Here is a 24,305-nt window from a genome sequence, read left to right on the forward strand (position 1 = left end):
TCAGCTGACTCCAGTTTCTTCCAATCACAGAGGAGCTAGCCGGTCTGCTAACCTATTTGACGATCGGTAAGTACATACACACTTACCAATTGTAGGCCCAATGTGTTGTGTCTGATGTCACAACTGGGCGAGCAATTATACGTGAATGCCCAGTTGTGCTGCCGGTCACTGGCTGCCTCTGCCGCAAGTGTGTGGGCGGTCTGCAGACCACCCGTACACATAGCACGATGCACCGATATACTGTATCTGCAGATATATCGTCAATTGGCTATGCTTAAATGCTGATGTGATATGTCTGTGAATGACGTTGTTCACTGATATACTGGGGGTACACATCTGCCGACACGTCCATATTATATCGGACAATCAATTGAACGGCCGCTATATCAGCCAGAATGTACCCAGCATAAGACTAGGTCCTGTGATATTACTTTTACGAGGAAGAACATAACGCCTCCTATAATTCACTCATTCATTCACTGTAGCCCTGACCAGTCTTACCCAATGTTCCTAGTTCAGAACCCAAACATGAAACAGATCCTGATCCCACCGGTCAGTATACCGACGCTGGAATCCTGACCGCTGGAAATCCCAACAGTCAGCATGCCGACTAACAGGAACTATTTGTCCACATGGTGAATGCAGCAAGGGGCTTCGTTGCGCTCAAACCCCCCCCCCCCCCCTCCTTCCCCCGGCGGCAGTCTGGTGGCCGTGATCCCAGTGTTGGTATGCTGACCGCCGGGCTCCCGACCGCCAGTCACCCGATCCCAACCAATTATATTAGTAGTCCCCCATGACTGGAGATGGATTGGGGGAGCACAACTAGGTATATTTCAGTGGTTAATAAATGACTGACTCAACAGAGGGGATTTCAGATGCTGCATCCAATTAGACGCAAGTTGCTCTGACTGGCTAGCCATGGACTGGCCTCCTCTCATTTATTTATATTGCTGCTTCGCTAGACGCTAGTCTTGCATCAATTCACAGTGTGTTAATCTTTTCCAGTTGGATTCATCATGGACTACTATATCAGTACAGAAGATAAGAATTAACCAATGGATTTAGGAATGCCATGAAGATGGTAAATAGGGATTTGGGGAGTGCTTATTTATAATAAATTATATTTTCTATGGGGTCACTGCCTTTATTTATTATTTAGTTTTCTGATCTAACAGTCATCAGCATACTGACACTTGTAGTTCTAAGCCCAACCACATATTACCACAGCAAACTAATATTTTCTACATTTAACATATTACCCCACTCCTCTATTCATAACACAATTCACGCTGCCCAGTCTGAGGTTATCTCTCACTATGGGGGTCATTCCGAGTTGATCGCTCGCTAGCTGTTTTTAGCAGCCGTGCGAACGCATAGTCGCTGCCCACAGGGGAGTGTATTTTAGCTGTGCAAGTGTACGAACGCTTGTGCAGCCGAGTAGTAAAAAATAGTTTGTGCAGTTTCTGAGTAGGTCGGAACTTAATCAGCCGCTGTGATCACTTCAGCCTGTCAGGTCCCAAAATTGACGTCAGACACCCGCCCTGCAAACGCTTGGACACGGATTGGCCCACCATGACACCATGACAGATTCCGATGGGCTTGGCCCATATCCCCCTCAGTCAGGCCGATTCACACTCAGGCTGGGCTGGCTCACACTGCTTCTAGTACTTGAGGTTCATTGGAATGTAATCCGGAAGTTAGGCTAGTGGGCACTTCCAGGTGCCGCTAGCCGTGAAAAGTGGTGATGCTGTTCTACCAATGGGGGACCTTGAGAAAGTTAACCAGCCCAGCAGCATCCTCTTCCTGGCCCTAGGTCTCTTCAATGAGCCCGGCCCAGAAGCAGCAGCAAAGCGATGGTCGGAGCCGTGTTCACTATACCCGCTGCCACCGCAGCTCCCGCACTCTCACTGAACTGGCCAGAGCAGTGACTGAGCACTGAAGGGGACCCGGCAGAGAGGTTATTTTTAATTACATTATTTGCATTATCATGTTAGTGTAAGGGTTAGGGCGTCCCTGGTCACAGTGTATGGTTTGGGGACTGGACAGGAGCAGGATGTACTTTGTTCTCAGGATGCCAGCTGACCAGGCAGCACTCACAGCCAGCCCTGAGACAATCTCTAATGCAATGTCCTTCAGCCCTATAGCTGACCAATGTCTGTCCATGATGATGGGCCTATTTATGCGGTGTCTACGTATGTAATGCAGTGGCTATATATGTAATGCGGTGGCTATGTATATAATGTGGTGCTAGTCATATAATGCGGTGCTATATGTGTAGTGCGGTGCTATACCTGTAATGTTGATCTATTCGTGTTATGTGTGCTATTTGTGTAATGCAGTGCTATACGTGTAGTGCTATACGTGTAATGCGGTGCTATACGTGTAATGTGGTGCTATACGTGTAATGCAGTGCTATACGTGTAGTGCTATACGTGTAATGCGGTGCTATACGTGTAATGTGGTGCTATACGTGTAATGCGGTGCTATTTGTGTAATGTGGTGCTATTCATGTAATAATGTGGTGGCTATGTATGTAATATGGTGGCTATTATGTAATCAGGGGCGGATTGGCCACTGGGACAGATTCTGCTGCGCTGGTCCCCTGTGTCTGTGTTTCACTACTTGTGTGTGCTCCCAGGGCCGGTGCAAGGTTTCTCAGCACCCTAGGCTAATCGACAGCACAACCCCCCCCCCTCCCCCACCAAAATACTAAGCCCCTCAGCTGAAAATGTTTATCACATATATAAAATTTGGACCCATCCTACACGCCACATTATTGGTTCCCCAAATGACATAGAGAGCAGTCAGGTGTGTTTCAGGGACATAGGCAGTAGTCCGAGGCATAGGGAGTAGTCAGGGGTGTATCAGGGACATAGGAGCAGTCAGGGGCATAGGGAGCAGTCAGGGGTGTATCAGGGACATAGGGAACAGTCAGGGGCATAGGGAGTAGTCAGGGGTGTATCAGGGACATAGGGAGCAGTCAGGGGCATAGGGAGTAGTCAGGTGTGTTTCAGGGACATAGGGAGCAGTCAGGGGCATAGGGAGTAGTCAGGTGTGTTTCAGGGACATATGGAGCAGTCAGGGGCATAGGGAGTAGTCAGGGGTGTATCAGGGACATAGGAGCAGTCAGGGACATAGAGAGCAGTCAGGGGTGTATCAGGGACATAGGAGCAGTCAGGGACATAGAGAGCAGTCAGGGGTGTATCAGGGACATAGGGAGCAGTCAGGGGCATAGGGAGTAGTCAGGTGTGTTTCAGGGACATAGGGAGCAGTCAGGGGCATAGGGAGTAAGGTGTGTTTCAGGGACATAGGGAGCAGTCAGGGGCATAGGGAGTACTCAGGGGTGTATCAGGGACATAGGAGCAGTCATGGACATAGAGAGCAGTCAGGTGTGTTTCAGGGACATAGGGAGCAGTCAGGGGCATAGGGAGTAGTCAGGGGTGTATCAGGGACATAGGAGCAGTCAGGGACATAGAGAGCAGTCAGGTGTGTTTCAGGGACATAGGAGCAGTCAGTGACATAGAGAGCAGTCAGGTGTGTTTCAGGGACATAGGGAGCAGTCAGGGGCATAGGGAGTAGTCAGGGGTGTATCAGTGACATAGGAGCAGTCAGGGGCATAGGGAGTAGTCAGGGGTGTATCAGGGACATAGGGAGCAGTCAGGGGCATAGGGAGTAGTCAGGTGTGTTTCAGGGACATAGGGAGCAGTCAGGGGCATAGGGAGTAGTCAGGGGTGTATCAGGGACATAGGAGCAGTCAGGGACATAGAGAGCAGTCAGGTGTGTTTCAGGGACATAGGGAGCAGTCAGGGGCATAGGGAGTAGTCAGGGGTGTATCAGGGACATAGGAGCAGTCAGGGACATATAGAGCAGTCAGGTGTGTTTCAGGGACATAGGAGCAGTCAGGGACATAGAGAGCAGTCAGGTGTGTTTCAGGGACATAGGGAGCAGTCAGGGGCATAGGGAGTAGTCAGGGGTGTATCAGTGACATAGGAGCAGTCAGGGGCATAGGGAGCAGTCAGGGGTGTATCAGGGACATAGGGAGCAGTCAGGGGCATAGGGAGTACTCAGGGGTGTATCAGGGACATAGGGAGCAGTCAGGGACATAGGGAGCAGTCAGGGGCATAGGGAGTAGTCAGGGGTGTATCAGGGACATAGGGAACAGTCAGCGGTGTAACAGGGACATAGGGAGCAGTCAGCGATGTATCAGGGACATAGGGAGCAGTCAGCGTTCTATCAGGGACATAGGGAGCAGTCAGCGGTCTATCAGGGACATAGGGAGCAGTCAGCGGTCTATCAGGGACATAGGGGGCAGTCAGCGGTCTATCGGGGACATAGGGAGCAGTCAGCGGTGTATCAGGGGCATCGGGAGCAGTCAGGGGCATAGGGAGTAGTCAGCGGTGTATCAAGGACATAGGGTGCAGTAAGGGGCATAGAGAGCAGTCAGCAGTGTATCAGGGGCATAGGGAGCAGTCGGCGGTGTATCCGGGACATAGGGAACACTCAGGGGCATAGGGACCAGTCAAGGGCGTATCCGGGGCATAGGGAACACTCAGGGACATAGGCAGCAGTCAGGGGTGTATCAGGTGCATAGGGAGAAGTAAGGGGCATAGGGAGCAGTCACGGGTGTATCAGGTGCATAGGGAGCAGTAAGGGGCATAGGGAGCAATCAGGGGTGTATCAGGTGCATAGGGAGCAGTAAGGGGCATAGGGAGCAGTCAGGGGTGCAGAATGCTGTAGGACATGGGGCTGTACTAGTGAACTGCTGCGAGTGTACATCAGGCAAGCAGAGTCAGTGACAGTCACTGACTGACCTGAAGTAGCAGCTCCAGTCCCGGTGTCCTGGCCTCCTGTGTCCAATGCTGAGGCTCCTGTAATGTCCACTCCCTGTGGATGGTCCTGACTTCCGCACCAACCTCGGATGATCAGGGTCAGAGGAGCTTTATCATAGAGGCGGCCACTGGTTCCTGGGGAGGGGTCAGCCAGCGACCCGGATGTGCATTGTAAGCTTAGCCGGCCCCAGCGATGTGCACTCACTGGAGCTGGCTTAGAGTCAGGAGCACCCTGCCTGCGCATCAGCCTCTAAGAAAAGTTCCGTCTCTGGATGCTGGGGGCTCCTACAGGCGGGTGCTGGGCGGCAAATAAATACGTTTCTATACACCACTGGCACCCGGCTTCCAGCAGCGCTGTGGCCGGATTGTGGTTCCACCGGAGGGAGAAAATCTAAAAATCTACATTGTCGTCGGGTGGGGGAGGGAGAGTGGGGGGAGTGAGCGAGCAACGACGGAGGGGCAAGTGGCTCTAACCCAGCTAATCTGACACCGGGTTAGCAGGGAACGGGTCCCCCTCACATCCCTCATGTCGAGCAGAGTCACTTACTTAATTTTTTTTTTTTTTTGCATCAGCGCCGCCCTTCAAGTGCCGGCGCCCATAGGCAGCTGCCTAAAGCTGCCTAATGGTAGCGCCGGCTCTGTGTGCTCCCTCCCTGTACTGTGCTGTATGTAGTGTGTGTACTCCCTCCTTGTACTGTGCTGTATGTAGTGTGTGTGCTCCCTCCCTGTACTGTGCTGTATGTAGTGTGTGCTCCTCCTCCCTGTACTGTGCTGTATGTAGTGTGCGCTCCCTCCATGTACTGTGCTGTATGTAGTGTGTGCTCCCCCTCCCTGTACTGTGCTGTATGTAGTGTGCGCTCCCTCCATGTACTGTGCTGTATGTAGTGTGTGCTCCCTCCCTGTACTGTGCTGTATGTAGTGTGTGCTCCCTCCCTGTACTGTGCTGTATGTAGTGTGTGCTCCCTCCCTGTACTGTGCTGTATGTAGTGTGTGCTCCCTCCCTGTACTGTGCTGTATGTAGTGTGTGCTCCTCCTCCCTGTACTGTGCTGTATGTAGTGTGCGCTCCCTCCATGTACTGTGCTGTATGTAGTGTGTGCTCCCTCCCTGTACTGTGCTGTATGTAGTGTGTGCTCCCTCCATGTACTGTGCTGTATGTAGTGTGTGCTCCCTCCCTGTACTGTGCTGTATGTAGTGTGTGCTCCCTCCCTGTACTGTGCTGTATGTAGTGTGTGCTCCCTCCCTGTACTGTGCTGTATGTAGTGTGTGCTCCCTCCCTGTACTGTGCTGTATGTAGTGTGTGCTCCCTCCCTGTACTGTGCTGTATGTAGTGTGTGCTCCCTCCCTGTACTGTGCTGTATGTAGTGTGTGCTCCCTCCCTGTACTGTGTTGTATGTAGTGTGTGCTCCCTCCCTGTACTGTGCTGTATGTAGTGTGTGCTCCCTCCCAGTACTGTGCTGTATGTAGTGTGTGCTCCTCCTCCCTGTACTGTGCTGTATGTAGTGTGTGCTCCCTCCCTGTACTGTGCTGTATGTAGTGTGTACTCCCTCTCTGTACTGTGCTGTATGTAGTGTGTGCTCCCTCCCTGTACTGTGCTGTATGTAGTGTGTGCTCCTCCTCCCTGTACTTTGAAGCATATAAGGTAAAAAAAAGGGGTTTGTAGAATGAAAAATCAATAAAATCAGAAGTAGATTAAAGGCATGACTGCAGTGTCAGTAGACACTGGAAGTGGGCATATCAGTCCTTGTATATTCAGACGTACAGATGTGCATCAGGGAAGAGCATTGTAGCAGCATATGCATAAAGGGGGTCATTCCAAGTTGATCGCTGCCGATTTTCGCAGCGATGCGATCAGGTAAAAAATGGCAAAACTGCGCATGCGTATGCGCCGCAATGCGCATGTGCATCGTACGGGTGCAAAGAACATTGTTGTTGTGCAATGCTATTAGCGACTAATCCATTGCCCAAGGAGATTGACAGGAAGAGGGCGTTTGTGGGTGGCAACTGACCGTTTTCTGGGAGTGTTTGGAAAAACGCAGGCGTGTCCAGGCATTTGCAGGGCGGGTATCTGATGTCAATTCCGGGACCTCCGTCACTAGAATCATCGCACAGGATTAGTAACGACAGGACTGGTCTTGTTTTGCACAAAATGTGTTCGTGTCGCTCGGTTGCAAATGCGATCGCACACTTGCAAACTGAAAATACATTCCCCCGTGGGTGGCGACAATGCATTTGCACGGCTGCTAAAAGTAGCTAGCGAGCGATCAACTCGGAATAAGGGCCACAGTAACAGGTAAACATTAGCATAACGTAAAGCAAAGGAGGCCCCAACTGTGTCTATCCCAGAATCAGGACCTCTGAGGAGTGACCCCGCCCTCTTGACAGGCCCCTCCTCCTCAATAGACTCCGCCCCCATTAGGGCTGATTCCATAAATTTCCCGGGCTGGTGTTCGATCCTAATCCGCCCCTGGCAGTTACTATGGGGCCCAGAGCTGAGAGAGGCCACCTTCCCTGTCACTGTTACATGTGTTATATATATAGGGGTATAGCTACCATAGGTACTGTGACTGCCTACCAGTGCAATGCCTCACCTACTGGTGTGATCTCCACCTCCTATGACACAACCCTCCTGCTGGTGCTGTGACTGCCTACCAGTGTAATGCCTCACCTACTGGTGTGATCTCCACCTCCTGTGACACGATCCTCCTGCTGGTGCTGTGACTGCCTACCAGTGTAATGCCTCACCTACTGGTGTGATCTCCACCTCCTGTGACAAGATCCTCCTGTTGGTGATGTGACTGCCTACCAGTACAATGCCTCAGCTACTGGTGTAATCTCCACCTCCTGTGACTTGATTCTCCTGCAGGTGATGTGACTGCCTACCATGCTGCATTAGCCTTGCTTACTACCACTGTGGGTAATGCTAACAATTTGCTTAAGCCCAATTTGTGTTGGGCCCCGCTTATAGCTGACTTACTCCAACCTACATGAGGCCACTTTTCATATATTTCCAGGGCCACTTTACGTTCCCAATCCGCCCCTGTCTGGCATGGAAGAAATGTGAATGATAAATTAATGTAAATGTACCAGGAGGTATTGACAAGCCTTTATAACATTATCTTATACTGTGAATTTCTTACCCTGTTTTCAAGCCAAATAATTAATTTAACTTGTTAATTAAGTGAAAGGAAGACATGATATTTTCCGGGAGATGTATCAAGCCGTGAAGAGAGATAAAGTTGTGTATTTGCCCAAATCAAATGAAGCTTCTAACTACAGGTATCATTTCATGTACTGTGCTAGATAAGTGACAGAAGATGATTGGGTGGTTTGGACATCTGCACTTTATCTCTTTCCAAGGCTTGATACATCTCCCCAAGAGTGCTGTATATAAAATATATGTCTGGCTGCTATACAGCAGGCCAGGAGCACCAGCAGGACAGTAGAGTAACAGTCATATCAGTAATAATTTGCGGACCCTGTGAAATTAGCATTCAGTAAAGACAGGAGACTCCGTCAATGAATACAGAATTTTTTTAGTTTATGTTAAAATATAAAAAGTTTATTAAGTGGAATATTTAATAAATAATATTTGCGAAGCATCTCCAAAAACAGTCGGTTTTGGGGGCTGCCCACAAATATTAACCAGCCCCTGAATGTACAGTATGTATTGGGGACTGCAATGGATATTTGAGATATCTATTGCGTTCTTCCTATTTTGAACACAAAAGCAGCCACCAGAAGTTTCTACGGCAGATGGTAAACTGTGAAACTCACCGAGCTCCAGAATGAAAGCATTTCTGAGCTTGGCCCGGCAGCTAATGCCATTTCTAAATGGCTTTTGTAGCCTGTGGGCTACATTTTGCAATAAATCCCCGGAGAAGGATCCTTGGGATCCCTCTGCATTACTGTCTGCTCTCACATACGCAGTCTGACGATGGGTTCACTACGATCTGCCGGCGGCCGGCCTCCTGGCGACCAGCATACCGGCGCCGGGAGGCCGGCCGCCGGCTTACCGACAGTGTGGCGAGCGCAAATGAGCCCCTTGCGGGCTCGCTGCGCTCGCCACGGGCACGGTGGCGCGCTACGCACGCCACACTATTTTATTCTCCCTCCAGGGGGGTCGTGGACCCCCACGAGGGAGAATAAGTGTTGGTATGCCGGCTGTCGGGCACCCGGCGCCGGTATGCTGGTCGCCGGGAGCCCGACCGCCGGCATACTGAAGACCACCCCTGACGATAGCACATGTGAACTAGCGCAGCCGGGGTCTAAACCCAGAAGTAAAGTGATCGCATTAGCAATTATTTTAATTCTTATACACTGCAGGGACGGGCATGAAATTGGTACTCATTATGGCATAAAAGCTACACCTCTGGACTCATGAAGAGTCATCCTTCAGCACTCAGGAGAGGAAAAACCCCTTGGGGGGAAACCTCTGGGGAACCATGGCCTCAGGATTGCCCTTCCCTCTGGGCATTAAGAGGTGTACTAATAGAGGGGTCAGTATGCTATCCCAGCGCATGGGATCCCGGTGGTTGTCATACCGATGCCTAGATCCCAGTACAGAAAAGACCTACAGGGGTGAGTAAGGGGTGTTCTCCCTTCTCCCCACCCCCTAACCCTGCATGTCTGCAGTCTAACCCTAACTTCCCCCCTTTGTGCCTAACCCTCCCGCAGAGGTGCCTAATCCTAACCACTGTCCCTGCTGCCTAAACCTAACCCTCCCTTCCCCACAGCCTAGCCACTCCCGGAGGTGCCTAACCCACCCTACCCACAGCCTAACCCTAACTTATCCCAACACACAGCCTAACCCTATCCTCCCCCTACCCGCAGCCTAATCCTAACCCCCAACCTGATGCCTAAACCTTACCCCCCGCCTGATGCCTAAACCTAACCCTCCCTTCCCCGCAGCCTAACCAGTCCCGGGGGTGTCTAACCCACCCTACCCACAGCCTAACCCTAACTTATCCCAACACACAGCCTAACCCTATCCTCCCCCTACCCGCAGCCTAAACCTAACCCCCCCACCTGATGCCTAAACCTAACCCTCCCTTCCCCGCAGCCTAAACACCCCCGGGGGTGCCTAACCCTAACCAACCCTACCCGCTGCCTAACCCTAACCTCCCCCCACCCATAGCCTAAACCTAACCCCCGCCTGATGCCTAAACCTAATCTCCCCACCTGATGCTAAACCTAACCCTCCCTCCCCTGCAGCCTATCTACCCCCGGGGGTCCTTAACCCTAACCCACACTACCCGCAGCCTAACCCTATCCTCCCCCCACCCACAGCCTAACCCCTCTGCCTGATGCCTAACCCTCTCCCACTCCCCACCCCCCTAATCCTGCCTGTCCGCAGTCTAACCCTAACCTCCTCCTTTGGGCCTAACCCTCCCGCAGAGGTGTCTAATCCTAACCTCCATCCCTGCTGCCTAAACCTAACCCTCCCACTCCTGCAGCCTAACCACCTCCCCCTCCATCCCTGCTGCCTAAACCTAACCCTCCCCCCTTGAAGCCTAACCACTCCCGGGGATGCCTAACCCTAACCCACCCTACCCGCAGCCTAATGCTAACCTCCCCCCACACGCAGCCTAAACCTAACCCAGCACCTGACACCTAAACCTAACCCCCGCCTGATGCCTAAACCTAACCCTCCCACCCCCGCTGCCTAACCACCCCCGGGGGTGCCTAACCCACCCTCGCCTGACGGCTAAACCTAAACCTCTCTCCCCCACAGCCTAACCACCCCCCCTCCCCCCGTGCCTGATGCCTAAACCTAACCCTCCTTGCCCAGTCCTAAACCTATGATCGTGGGGATACGGGCGTCGGTATCCTTGCCCATTTGGAGTTCCAACGTCGGGATTCTGAAGAGTGTCGGGATCCCAGTGTCAGTATTCTGACTGCCGTAAACCTGACAGCCGACATCTTTACCGCATCTCCTACTAGGTAATACATATGTCCCAACATTTGGAGCATGTGTCCGCAGCTCTCCTCCCAGGGCAGCTATTCAGGGATCACCCACTGCGTGTAGATGAAGAGGAAGAGATGAAAAATCATTGTTAGTGGATGAACAAGCAGAGAGACAAACTGCAAACAGTGGTGTGGTTGTGTAGAGAGAAAAATCTCTCTATGTAAATATGTTACTCTAACTACTAAGGACATGGAAAATACCTAAAATAAGGACAATTATCCGAAAGGGCCAATTGTTTTTATACAATACACACATTGGGGGGAATAAGTTCTCTCTTATAGTAATTAGTGGGTACCTTCAGAAAAGAAATTTGACCAGTAAATAATAAAAACTATATATTGCTAATATTTAGGGGTCAATCCAATTAGGTACGAGCTACCATTCCTGCGATGCTTCAACAGCATCCAAACGCACACCCTTCGTGGCCAGATTCAGCCTATGGGGCTACCGTAAAGTGCGGCTGTTGTAAGACAAACTCGCACCTAATTAAACTGACCCCTTAGTTGTTAAATGTGATAAAATAGTAAAATATAATGGTGTAATTGTGGGCCTGATTCAGTTGTGGTTGTTGAAGCGGTCGCTGCTGCAATCTTGCCGCTTACAATTGCATCGTGAGTCTGAGCAGTCGTAGGCTGAGCAAGTCTCCTAGACACAGGGGGCTCTCCAGCAGCAACACAGGTCGCAATGGGTAATTTATGCACACACATTGAATGGCATTTGAACGGACCTGACACGCCTGTATACAGTTAGCCACCCCAGTTACCACCTCAAGCGCTGACTTCCTGTCAATCACTTTGAGATGAGATCCTCTATGTGAGCTTGATTTCATTTTGTGCGCAGTGCAGCTTACACGCATGCACAGTGAAAAAGCATTCATCCACTTGGTGCAACAGCAGCTCTGCGTCCGCATCCGCATTAGGCCCCCTGAGCGTTAAAGAGAAGGACTCTAGGGAAAGGACTATGTCACCTTTATTATATGTAAACATAGGGAAACAGTCACTTGTTACAGCTCCAATTCACATCATTTATACCATTCTGTACCATTTCATCATTTGGTTATTCTATGGGGGAGATGTATTAAGCCCTGCAGAGTGATAAAGTGGAGAGAGGTAAAGTACCATCCAGTCAGCTCCTAACTGCCATGTTACCGGCTGTGTTTGAAAAATGACAACTAGGAGCTGATTGGTTATTAGTTTATCTCTCTCCACTTTATCACTCTCCCAGGCTTTGTACACCTGCCCCCAGTTCATTGCTATACTGTAAATGTCAGCCATTTCACTATCTCCCCCGATCTGTATTGTTCTTCCCCCGATCTGTATGTTCTGTATCATGCTCTACCCACCCTTCCTGTTTTTCTGTATTACAGTATGTTCTACATCTCGCAACCCCCAAAAGTGTATGTCCTTCCTCTATATGTCCTATAGCAGAGGTTCTCAAACTCAGTCCTCGGGAGCCCACACAGTGCATGTTTTGCAGGTAACCCAGCAAGTGCACAGGTGTATTAATTACTCACTGACACATTTTAAAAGGTCCACAGGTGGAGCTAATTATTTTACTTGTGATTCTGTGAGGAGACCTGCAAAACATGCACTGTGTGGGCCCCCGAGGACCGAATTTGAGAACCTCTGTCCTATAGAGTACGCCACAATTTCTATGTTTTTGTATTGTGCCCCCACACCATCTGTATGTGCTATACCAAGTTGCCCCCTTCTGCATGTTTTGTATTGTCCGTTCTCCCCCACCATAGATCCTATGTTTTGTACTGTGCTCTTAATACCCCCCACCACACACACAATTACACAAGTATGGTAACTTACCTCCTGCATGCTATTCTCCAGTCACTAATTCCTCTGCGACCCCTCCCGTCGTCTTCAACTGACACTTTGCAGATCTCTTTGCCAGTCACCCGACACTCTGCAAATCGCTTTGCCAGAACTTTGCCAAATGATGATCTAAATAACCAGAATTTCCTGGTCAAACATACTATGCGTATAATTATTCTACTACATATTGTTACGTACTTTCATTTTTATTCATTTGCAATTTATCTAATTTATTGACTTTTTATCCAAAATGCAAGATCCTTTCTCATAGAGACCCAAGTTATCTGCTCTAGGTCTTCCATAGTGCTAGGACCATGGGGGTAATTCCAAGTTGATCGCAGCAGGAATTCTGTTAGCAATTGGGCAAAACCATGTGCACTGCAGGGGAGGCAGATATAACATGTGCAGAGAGAGTTAGATTTGGGTGGGTTATTTTATTTCTGTGCAGGGTAAACACTGGCTGCTTTATTTTTACACTGCAAATTAGATTGCAGATTGAACACACCACACCCAAATTGAACTCTCTCTGCACATGTTAAATCTGCCTCCCCTGCAGTGCACATGGTTTTGCCCAACTGCTAAAAAAATTCCTGCTGCGATCAACTTGGAATTACCCCCCATGTTAGTATCATACACTGGGCCTAATTCAGACCTGATTGCAGCAGCAAATTTGTTCTCTAATGGACAATACCATATGCACTGCAGGTGGGGCAGATGTAACATGTGAAGAGAGAGTATGGTAACTTACCTCCTTCATGTTATACTCCAGTCGTTGCTACCTCTGCGACCCCTCCCGTCGTCTTCAACTGACACTTTGCAGATCTCTTTGCCGGTCACCCGACGCTCTACAAATCTCTTTGCCAGATAATCTAAAAAACAAAAAAGACTATCATTAAGCATAGTAATAGTTTAAGTACAATAACATTTCCATGAGTCAACCAGTTTCCCAATTTTCTTTGAACCAAACAAGATACTTTCAAAGTTATCCCATTTATCTATTTTATTATCTTTTTCATCCCAAAGCCACGATCCTGCCTCATAGAGACCCAGGTTATCTGCATCCCCTGTATGTGTGCTTATCCTCCATACTGCCCTCTTTATTCCTGTAATGCTACATTTTTATTCCTAAATATGTCGTTCCTTCCTGCGCTCCTCCTATTTATGTGTCCTTGTACCTGTATTCCATGTTCTGTCTATCTTGTCTTGCCTTTCAGCTGACTGTACTGCACTCTGTCTTCCTTACCCCTCTCCATCATACCCTGCTATGTAAGACTCACCTACTCCTACCTGTCTTCCTGCATGGAAGCTGGAAACGTCAGCAGCTGTAGATAGGAATTTACAGGAAGAAGCATTGTGATGTCACGGGCTAGTGATGTCACAGGCTAGGTGTGATGTCACAGTAACCAGCAGCAAAGCTACAGAGTTACAGCTATCTTACATATTCATTTTCTACATCAATTACAACTGGATATAGACTAGTGTAGAAAATGAAGTACAAGGAAATAAAGCTCTTTATCTAAAAGGCTGAATTAATCATTGTGTGTGTGTGTGTGTGTGTGTGTGTGTGTGTGTGTGTGTGTGTGTGTGTGTATTGTGTATATATATATATATATATATAGAGAGAGAGAGAGAGAGAGAGCTACTATCACATTAAACCAGGAAACTCACGAATTATACAGTTTCTGTGGCTGGCTGACCTCAAGTCTGCATTTCACCTGGTTTAATCAGCCACAGAACCTGTGTAACCCATGAGTGCATAAAGAGGAGAAGAAATAAGAGTTGTCTTTTTTGTGGTGCACTAGAAATGTATTATTCAACACCAGCGTATATAAAACGATAAGGTGGGCCCACAAGGTGATATTCACAGGGAATAGGTAATGACATCCACTCGACTTGTTCACACCCGCTGGATGTGTTGGAAAGAGGTTGAGTGGACAGTGAGTGCGGCTGTGCTCTGTGGCACCACGTGGCACCATTGTACCGACTGCTGAAATCGGAACCCGGAGGGTACATAACTTTTTGGTTTTCATTTCATCTCATGACACTACACCCAAAGCTAATCTTCTGGTTATCCTATCAACTAGGACAACAATGAAGGTGACTCCATAACATTTCTTCCATTTTTTTTCCATGTCACAGAAACATTGCATGTGTGTTACAGGTGACCATCCTAATCATCTCTCCTTCACTTCACAGTAATGTCATTGTTAAGGCCAGTACTCACTGGCCGATGCGGGAGAGATGTGTGCTGAGCGAACCGCTCAGCACACATCTCTCCCGCCGCTCAGCATAGCGCGTTGTGTGCTGAGCGTGCGGGGGAGACATGGGGCCGCTCATTTCACCCAGCGGGTGAAATGAGCGACCTGCTAGATTGGCCTGCATGCAGGCCAATCTAGCACTATCACTGTGAGGGGTACACACGGAGCGATCGTGCTTAAAATCTAAGCAATCTAGTCAGATTGCTTAGATTTTATGCAGCGATCGCTCCGTGAGTACCCACATTTAGTGATACATTATTTGGATCAAGCATCAAAAGGAAACTTAGGTATAAGAGTCTGGCCGACATATCACGTATTGCATGACGACCTTGTACCTGCGCTGTACTGTATGTAGACAGAGCATTTGATTTTGCTAATGACTTACATAGACTCCATAAGAGGGCATGCCGAGATAGCATATTGTTGAATGTTAACATGTATGATCTAAACTCCATCTATAAATGTTCTGTTGCGAGACTTCCAATATGCTCAGAATATTGCTACTGTGACAGATGATTTAGTATATACTAGCTGGAGTACCCGGCGTTACCCCGGATTTTAAGAATGTCTGTTTACAAAAATAAATGGACATATTAACCACACAGTATAAATAACGTTGTAGATAGCTGAATACTCATGCTTTGGTACGGGATGAGGATGGTAAATTAGAATGATAGTTTGTTAATTTACGTTGATTGGAGATCTAGTGCATACCCTCCAACATTTTACACATAAAAATCAGTACAAAGTAGGAAAGGGGGCGTAGCCACGTGTAAAGGGGGCGTGGTCACACCCCTTTTCCTATACTTTTAATGGAAGTTTGGAGAGCCAAAAATCGGTACAGACCATAAAAAAAGGCACTGTACCTGACAAAAAGGTACAGTTGGAGGGTATGCTAGTATATAGGAATATCTTGCTTCCCTGATACACTTTGTGTAGTAGCTGCACCCCTTTTTGGTCCCCCAAGGGACCCTGTTCTTCCCACTATACAACTCTCAGTCTGTGGCTTCCTGCTGCCTCCATTCCCCTCCTCACATCATGTCACTGGACCTGTCACATGCAGCCCTGTCATCACTGAGATATCATGCATGTCCTGATATAGTGTGTGCTGCTAGCCCACCCCTAGGGGTGCTAGTGGTGTGTTACCCTCAGTGTTTGTTCCCAGAGTGTAAGCATATGTGTAGCAAGTTTGGTGTAAATTGCTCCAGGCATTCCAGAGTTATGGTGACTGCTGAAAAACTCTGTGCTGCTGCCTCACTCCTAGGGGTGCTAAGGGGTGTCTTACCCCAACAGTGTGTGTTCCCAGCTCGCAAGTTATATGTGAACCAAATTTGTTGTAAATTGGTCCAGGCATTCAGGAGTTATGCTGTCTCCTGACATACTCTGTGCTGCTGTCCCACCCCCAGGGGTGTCTAACCCCCACAGAGTTTGTTTGCAGATTGTAAGTCAGATGTGTGCCAAGTTTGGTGCAAATTGCTCCAGGCCTTCCACAGTTATGTTGTCTGCTGACATACTCTGTGCTGCTGTCCCACCCCTAGGGGTGCTAGGGGTGTCTAACCCCCACAGAGTTTGTTTGCAGATTGTAAGTCAGATGTGTGCCAAGTTTGGTGCAAATTGCTCCAGGCCTTCCACAGTTATGTTGTCTGCTGACATACTCTGTGCTGCTGCCTCACCCCTAGGAGTGCTAAGGGTGTCTTCCTCCCACAGTGTTTTTTCTCAGATTGTAAGGCATATGTGTACCAAGTTTTGAGTACATTGCTCCAGCAATTCCGGAGTTATGCTGTCTCCTGATATACTCTGTGCTGCTGTCTGCCCCCCTAGGGGTGCTCTGGATTTCTAATTGTTTTAGTTGCCTCCGCTGTGTTTTAATATGCTCGTATGTAACATTTCACGATCGTCACTTGTAAACTGTGGATTTGTATAGAAAGACAGAAGGACGGATTTTTGCTTTTATATAGTAGATACACTTAGAGTTTACTTTAATATGTGACTGTCATACTTGGCAACATTTTATAACAAGTTCCAGGGATGCTTGGTGGCTGAGCCCAGTGCATGGTGGAATGTCATGTGCGGATCTGTCTAGGAGGACCTTTGTGCACTACAACTCCCATCGTATCATGTTTACTGGACTTCATTATAATGTGATGATTTGTTTTTAATTCATGTTAATTACTCATGTTCCATACATTTTCATTTATACCACTTAATGTGCACATAACACAGTGTTTATAGGGCCTAATTCAGACCTAGCGTTTTTTGCAGCGCTGCCATCAGGTCAGAACTGCGCATGCGTATGCACCGCAATGTGCAGGTACGTGGCACAGGTACAAAGCGGTTTGTTGCTCTGCGATGGGTTTGTGCAAAGAATCCATTCGCATAGGCGATCGCAAGGAGATTGACAGGAAGAAGGCATTTGTGGGTGTCAACTGACCGTTTTCTGGGAGTGGTTGGAAAAACGCAGGCGTTCCCAAGCGTTTGCAGGGCAGGTGTCTGACGTGAATTCTGGTCCCGGACAGGTTGAAGTGATCGCAGCGGCTGAGTAAGTCCTGGGCTACTCAGAAACTGCACAAAATCTTTTTGTACCGCTCGGCTGCACATGCGATCGCACACTTGCTCAGCTAAAATACACTCCCCGGTGGGCGGTGACTATGTGAACGCAGGACTGCAAAATACAGCTAGCGAGCGATCAGGTCTGAATTGACCCCATAGATCCTCCAGAAACCCCATGGGGCTGTTTTACTGGTCCATGTCAGGTTTGGCCATCCAAGTGTGAGGTCGAATTGATGAATAATCCTGGGCCGCAGCTCCAGAGGCAGGATGGGCCTGTGTGTGGCCAGCTGTACAGTGGAGACATCGGATAACAGCCCATGTCCTCTCATGCTTTACAGTGTTTAGTTGCAAAATTGGTGGTGGTGGGTGTTTGGTAGGCTAAAGCACTGGGGCTCGTTACAAATACTGGAGTCTATTTACTAAGCCTTGGAGAGAGATAAAGTGGACAGAGGTAAGTACCAGCCAATCAGCTGCTGTCCTATTATAGGCTGGGTTTGAAAAATGACAGGAGCTGATTGGCTGGTACTTTATCTCCATCAACTTTATCTCTCTCCAAGGCTTAGTACATAGACCCCATTGTATGCAGTGGAAGTGGGGGTGATGAAATGGTTAAAAAATAGATACTTTTTTGCTGGTGAGCTACAGGGCCCAGATATCACACACTTACCAAGTTCTTGGCTGCCAGTTGGGAGGGGTATAACGTAACCATGTGGGCAGTGCAGGGGCATGATAGCAGAATCGCATCATCAAGGCACAGTATATAAAGCCACAATTACATCATTGTAAAGCGGGGGAAGGGGCCATGATGATGGGATTCAGCAGGAATAGCGTCATCAGCACGCCTGGACTGGTCACTTCACACGGGAAGTGGGCATCAGCGTGTGGAACTGAGGTGTTACTGAAGATATGCCTACACCTTGGTGCCTGCTATCCTGGAGTCTCCAAGACATTGCGGGAGAATAGACAAGTACCATATGCTCTATCATGCGTTGGGATCGTGTAACCGCCGGTTGGGATCCCAGCAGTCAGCATCCTGATGCCATAGGTGCAGGGAGTGCAGCTGCTATGGGACCCAGAGCTGAGATGGGCCACCTTCCCTGTCACAGTTACATATGTTATATACAGGGTGTAGCTAGGGGTGGATTGGCCCACCATGACACCATGACATGGTGTAGCCGGCTGGTCCCATATCCCCCTCAGTCAGGCCGATTCACACTCAGGCTGGGCTGGCTCACACTGCTTCCAGTACTTGTGGTTCATTGGAATGTAATCCGGAAGTTAGGCTAGTGGGCACTTCCAGGTGCCGCTAGCCGTGAAAAGTGGTGAAGCTGTTCTACCAATGGGGGGACCTTGAGAAAGTTAACCAGCCCAGCAGCATCCTCTCCCTGGCCCTGGCCAAAGGTCTCTTCAACGAGCCTGGCTCAGGAGCAGCAGCAAAGCGATGGTCGGAGCTGGGTTCACTATACCCGCTGCCACCCCAGCTCCCGCACTCTCACTGAACTGGCCAGAGCGGTGACTGAGCACTGAAGGGGACCCGGCAGAGAGATTATTTTTAATTACATTATTTGCATCATGTTAGTGTAAGGGTTAGGGCATCCCCGGTCACAGTGTATGGTTTGGGGACTGGATAGGAGCAGGATGTACTTTGTTCTCATGATGCCAGCTGACGAGGCAGCACCCACAGCCAGCCCTGGGACAATCTCTAATGCAACGTCCTTCAGCCCTATAGCTGCCCAATGTCTTTCCATGATGATGGGCCTATTTATGCGGTATCTACGTATGTAATGCAGTGGCTACGTATGTAATGCGGTGGCTATGTATGTGATGCGGTGGCTATGTATGTAATGTGGTGCTAGTCATATAATGCGGTGCTATATGTGTAGTGCGGTGCTATATCTGTAATGTTGGTCTATTCGTGTTATGTGGTGCTATTTGTGTAATGCAGTGCTATACGTGTAGTGCTATACATGTAAAGCCAGAGCCGGCCCTAGGCATAGGCAAACTAGGCAAATGTCTAGGGCATTTGGTATTCCCAGGGGCATAAGCAGATTCTGCTGATTAAAATGATATGCAGCATGCCTATATTCTGTGTGTGACTGCAGCTGTATCTGCATACAAAATGCTACATTACAGTGTATTCCTGGAAACCACTTTAACGCAGTCACACACAGAATATAGACATGCTGCATATCATTTTAATCAGCAAAAGCTGCTTGTGCAGTACATCCTAGCCACATAGTGATGGAAATAAGACGCATTTTCATCCAAAAAAGGTGCCTGACGTTAGCAGATCTGCCAGCTGACTCACACCAGGCATCTCCTGTTGCATGGTGTATTGAGGCAAGATGTGTGAGGACACGTCTGTATCCAAGCAGAGGCAGAGGTCACAGTGTTAGCAGCCATGTGAGTGCTGTGTGCGGGTGGGTTGGTTGTGCAATAGTGTTCGGGATATATGTAAGGGGCATTATGTGTGTCATGTGTGTAAATGCATTAATAATATGCAGCAAATGTGTAAGGGACATTATGTGTGTCATTATGTGTATAAGGGCATTAATAATGTGCGGCAAACATGTAAGAAGCACTATTTGTGTCATTATGTGTAATAATGTGCAGCATATGTGTATAAGGTGCACTACTGTGGCATGACGTATAGAAAGGGCATACTGTGTGGTCTAATGTGAATAAAGAGCAATATGGTGTGGTGTAATGTAAATAAAGAGCAATTCAGTGTGATGTAATGTGAATAAGGGGCACTACGGTGAGGAGTAACGTTTAAAAGGTAAAGTGGTACTACTGTGTGATGTAACATGAATAAGAGACACTATCGTATGATAAAATGTAAATAAAGTTGCACTACTGTGCGGCGTAATTTGAATTGGGTGTACTATTGTGTGACCATGTCCCTTCCCAGCAAGAAAAAAACCCATTTTGAGGGGTTTGTAGAATGAAAAATCAATAAAATCAGAAGTAGATTAAAGGCATGACTGCAGTGTCAGTAGACACTGGAAGTGGGCATATCAGTCCTTGTATATTCAGACGTACAGATGTGCATCAGGGAAGAGCATTGTAGCAGCATATGCATAAAGGGGGTCATTCCAAGTTGATCGTTCGCTGCTGATTTTCACAGCGATGCGATCAGGTAAAAAAATGCGCACGTGCGTCGTACAGGTACAAAGAACATTGTTGTTGTGCAATGCTTTTAGCGACTAATCTATTTGCACAGCCTATCCCAAGGAGATTGACAGAAAGAGGGCATTTGTGGGTAGCAACTGACCGTTTTCTGGGAGTGTTTGGGGAAAAGCAGGCGTGTCCGGGCATTTGCAGGGCGGGTATCTGACGTCAATTCCGGGATCACCGTCGCTAGAATCATCCCACAGGATAAGTAACGACAGGGCTGATCTTGTTTTGCACAAAATGTGTTCGTGTCGCTCAGCTGCAAATGCGATCGCACACTTGCAAACTGAAAATACACTCCCCCGTGGGTGGCGACAATGCATATGCACGGCTGCTAAAAGTAGCTAGCGAGCGATCAACTCGGAATGAGGGCCACAGTAACAGGTAAACATTAGCATAACATAAAGCAAAGGAGGCCCCAGCTGTGTCTATCTCAGAATCAGGACCTCTGAGGAGTGACCCCGCCCTCTTAACAGGCCCCTCCCCCTCAATAGACTCTGCCTCCATTAGAGCTGCTTCCATAAATTTCCCGGGCTGGTGTTCGATCCCAATCCGCCCCTGGACACACCTGCATTTTTGCAAACACTCCCAGAAAACGGTCAGTTGACACCCATAAACGCCTTCTTCCTGTCAATCTCCTTGCGATTCTTCGTGCAATCCATCGCCCAGCAACGATCCGCTTTGTACCCCTGCAACTCGCCTACGCATTGTGGTGCATACGCATGCGCAGTAGTGACCTGATCACTGCGCTGCTAAAAATGGCAGCGTACGATCACGTCGGAATGACCCCCTATAATAGCAGGACCGGGGACCGCAGCTTTCCCTGTTATAGAGTCAGCTGCCCAGGCAGCCATCATGATCAAATTGCTGAAGGCAATTCATTTTGTTTGTTTCTACAATATATGGACTTGGTTTCTGCAAGGGAAAGCACCAAAGGGTGCTTATTAGGATATAATATAGATATATTTATTAAGACAGAATTATAGCAAACCCCTTGCTCTATAATACAGCTCTCTTTTTCAGTCTTCTATGTCAATTTTTCATTCACAATTGCCAGCATAATGCCTACTTCAATACTGTACTAGATTAGTCGACAATTTAGCTATAACAAACCCACCAATGGGCATTAAACATAAAAATATAGGGAAGATACATCAGGATCTCTAAGGTGTAAAATGTACTTTAATGTAATTGCTGTAGTGGAAAATATCTATGGAACATATTATTATGGTTGCAATACAATGCATCCTACTCTGGTTGCAGTTGCTGATTTGAATGTGGCCGAATGTTGCCAGATGTTCTGAGAATTGATAATATGTTGCTGTTGTGCTAGGATTTCATAACTGCGGATGTCTGCAGTGAGAGTTATGTAAACTATTTTATGTGACCCCTCTCCTACTGAAGAGTAGAGTCTTCAGATTCAGCCTAGTACTGTAACCAATGAAAACATTCAGCAAGGAACTACTTTGGGTCTGAAATGTCACAGGTCAACAAAACTGGGTGTATTCTTCTGGAACCCAGACCGTCAGACCGGACCAGTTCCCTGCAACAAACTCCATAATTCTGGAACTTGTAGTGCTTGTCCACGTAAGGCCAGTGTCCCATCTGTGGGAGTGCCTAGGACAGCTGTCACCGGGGAGGCAGGAAGGGAGAGATTACAGCCTCACCATATGGTCTGGGGATGGAGTGATAACTGGAACTGTCCAGACCATACTGGGAGGCTGTAATCTCTCCCTCTCCACCACCTAGGTGACAGCTGTCACAGGGGAGGCGGGGAGAGAGAGATTACAACCTCCCCATATGGTCTGGGGATGGGGTAATAACGGGAACTGTCCGGACCATATTGGGAGGCTGTAATCTCTCCCTCTCCACCACCTAGATGACAGCTGTCACAGGGGAGGGAAAGATTACAGTATCCCCATATGCAGAGCCAGATTAAGAGAGGGGCCCCGGGGGTAAGTACCCCGGTCCCCCTTTTTCCAATGGGCGCCCTGCCGCAGATCAGATCTCTGGTCTGATCTGCGGTGCAGCGTTTCCAGCACAGCTGCTTCACACGCAGGGCAGCAGCTGAGCTATGTCCCCCGGTGGCTTACGGTTCACCAAAGCATTAAAATGCCGGCGCCGCACACAGGGAGTGTGAACAGGAAGGACAGCTGAGCGACGGCTCAGCTGTCCAATAATCTGTGGAGCAGCATTCTGCGGCTCAGTCATTGGCTGGGCACGCAGGCTATCGGGATCAAGGAGGATGGTGTGTGGACTGTGGAGCCAGCCTGTGCCCAGCCAGCATTCTTATTGTACAGTAGAGCCGACCAGTAGCAGAGTGAGAAAGAAAAAAAAAACAGTAAGGCCAGCTGTATTAGGTTCTAGGTTATCTCATTCATATATGTGTGTGTATGTATGTATGTATGTATATGTATATATATATATATATATATATATATATATATATATATATATATATACATACAGTGCTCAAAGTGGGCCGGTATAAGCCGGTATGGCATACCGCCACTTCGAGGGCAGATTTGATATTGCGGCGGTCGGGCAGACCAGAGCCGCCCCAAAGGCCACCACATAATGTGAATTTTGGCTCATTCCATGTGGCATAATGTGAATTTTGGCTCATTCCATGTGAATTTTGGTTCATAATGTGTGGAGAAATGTGAATTTCGTCTCATTCTATGTGAATTTTGACTCATTCCATGTTGCATAATGTGAATTTTGGCTCATTCTGTGTGAATTTTGGCTCATTCCATGTGGCATAATGTGTGTTTTTGCTCATTCCATGAGAATTTTGGCTCATTCCATGTGGCATAATCTGTAATGTGTAAGGAGCACAATTACTAGATAGTATAAGGGGTCCTACTATTGTGGTGCATAATGTGTATAAGGGGTATATGGTGTGGTACACTACACTTAAGGACACACCCCTTTTGAGTGGCCACACCCCCTTTTCATAGTGCAGATCATTCCGGTTTTTACCTAATCCCTCATGACATCAATGAGACGTGAATAAAATGAACTTGTGCTATTAGAACATTCAGGCAGTCCAACCTCTACTTATTTAAATGCGAGTAATACTACTAAAATGTATTTGTCATGTCCTTTGTTGTAAATCCGAACCACATAACAGTATGCTGAGACATGATGCTACTATGCACATCCACATCTCAAGTGGTAATGCCACTGCTTATGTACGCAATACTTGTTTACATTAGAATATCTTTAAATCTGCTATACTGTATTTTACAGGTTCTCATAGTTATCAGTGCCATGCGACATCTGTACAAACATTTTCCACTAATGTTTATGATTATTACGCTTTCTTCTAATGAAATGCTTTTTAAGTATTTTGGTTTGACTTGACTGGTTGACGTAACAACCCATAGATTTCATGAGTTGTTTGTAGGTGGGTGTTTGTAAGGGTCCTGATGATACCCTTTCATACATGAAATGTGTAGATTGGCTACATTGCTACAAGTAACCTATTGGATTATAAATACCAAGATGTGTGTGCTCCTGCTCTTCTCTTGTACACCTTTTTAAATCAGCACATGAATATTTTGTGACTTTGGGGGACATGTACTAAGCAGTGCTAAAAGTGGAGAAGTGAGCCAGTGGAGAAGTTGCCCATGGCAACCAATCAGCACTGATGTAACATTTATAATTTGCATACTATAAACATATACAGAGCAGCTGACTGGT

The 24,305-nt window shown here is 47.9% G+C and overlaps 1 long non-coding RNA gene across 1 annotated transcript in view; it reads left to right on the forward strand.

The window, feature by feature from the left end:
* Positions 1-1,011: 1,011 nt before the first annotated feature.
* The window catches only part of LOC134929022 (uncharacterized), a 104,742-nt gene continuing 81,448 nt past the window's right edge, over positions 1,012-24,305 (forward strand). Inside the window, exon 1 of the long non-coding RNA XR_010178218.1 lies at positions 1,012-1,081. This is a non-coding gene — a long non-coding RNA (uncharacterized LOC134929022). The remainder of the gene's footprint in view (positions 1,082-24,305) is intronic.

Source organism: Pseudophryne corroboree, chromosome 5 (genome assembly GCF_028390025.1).
Source record: "Pseudophryne corroboree isolate aPseCor3 chromosome 5, aPseCor3.hap2, whole genome shotgun sequence".
Lineage (NCBI taxonomy): Eukaryota > Metazoa > Chordata > Amphibia > Anura > Myobatrachidae > Pseudophryne > Pseudophryne corroboree.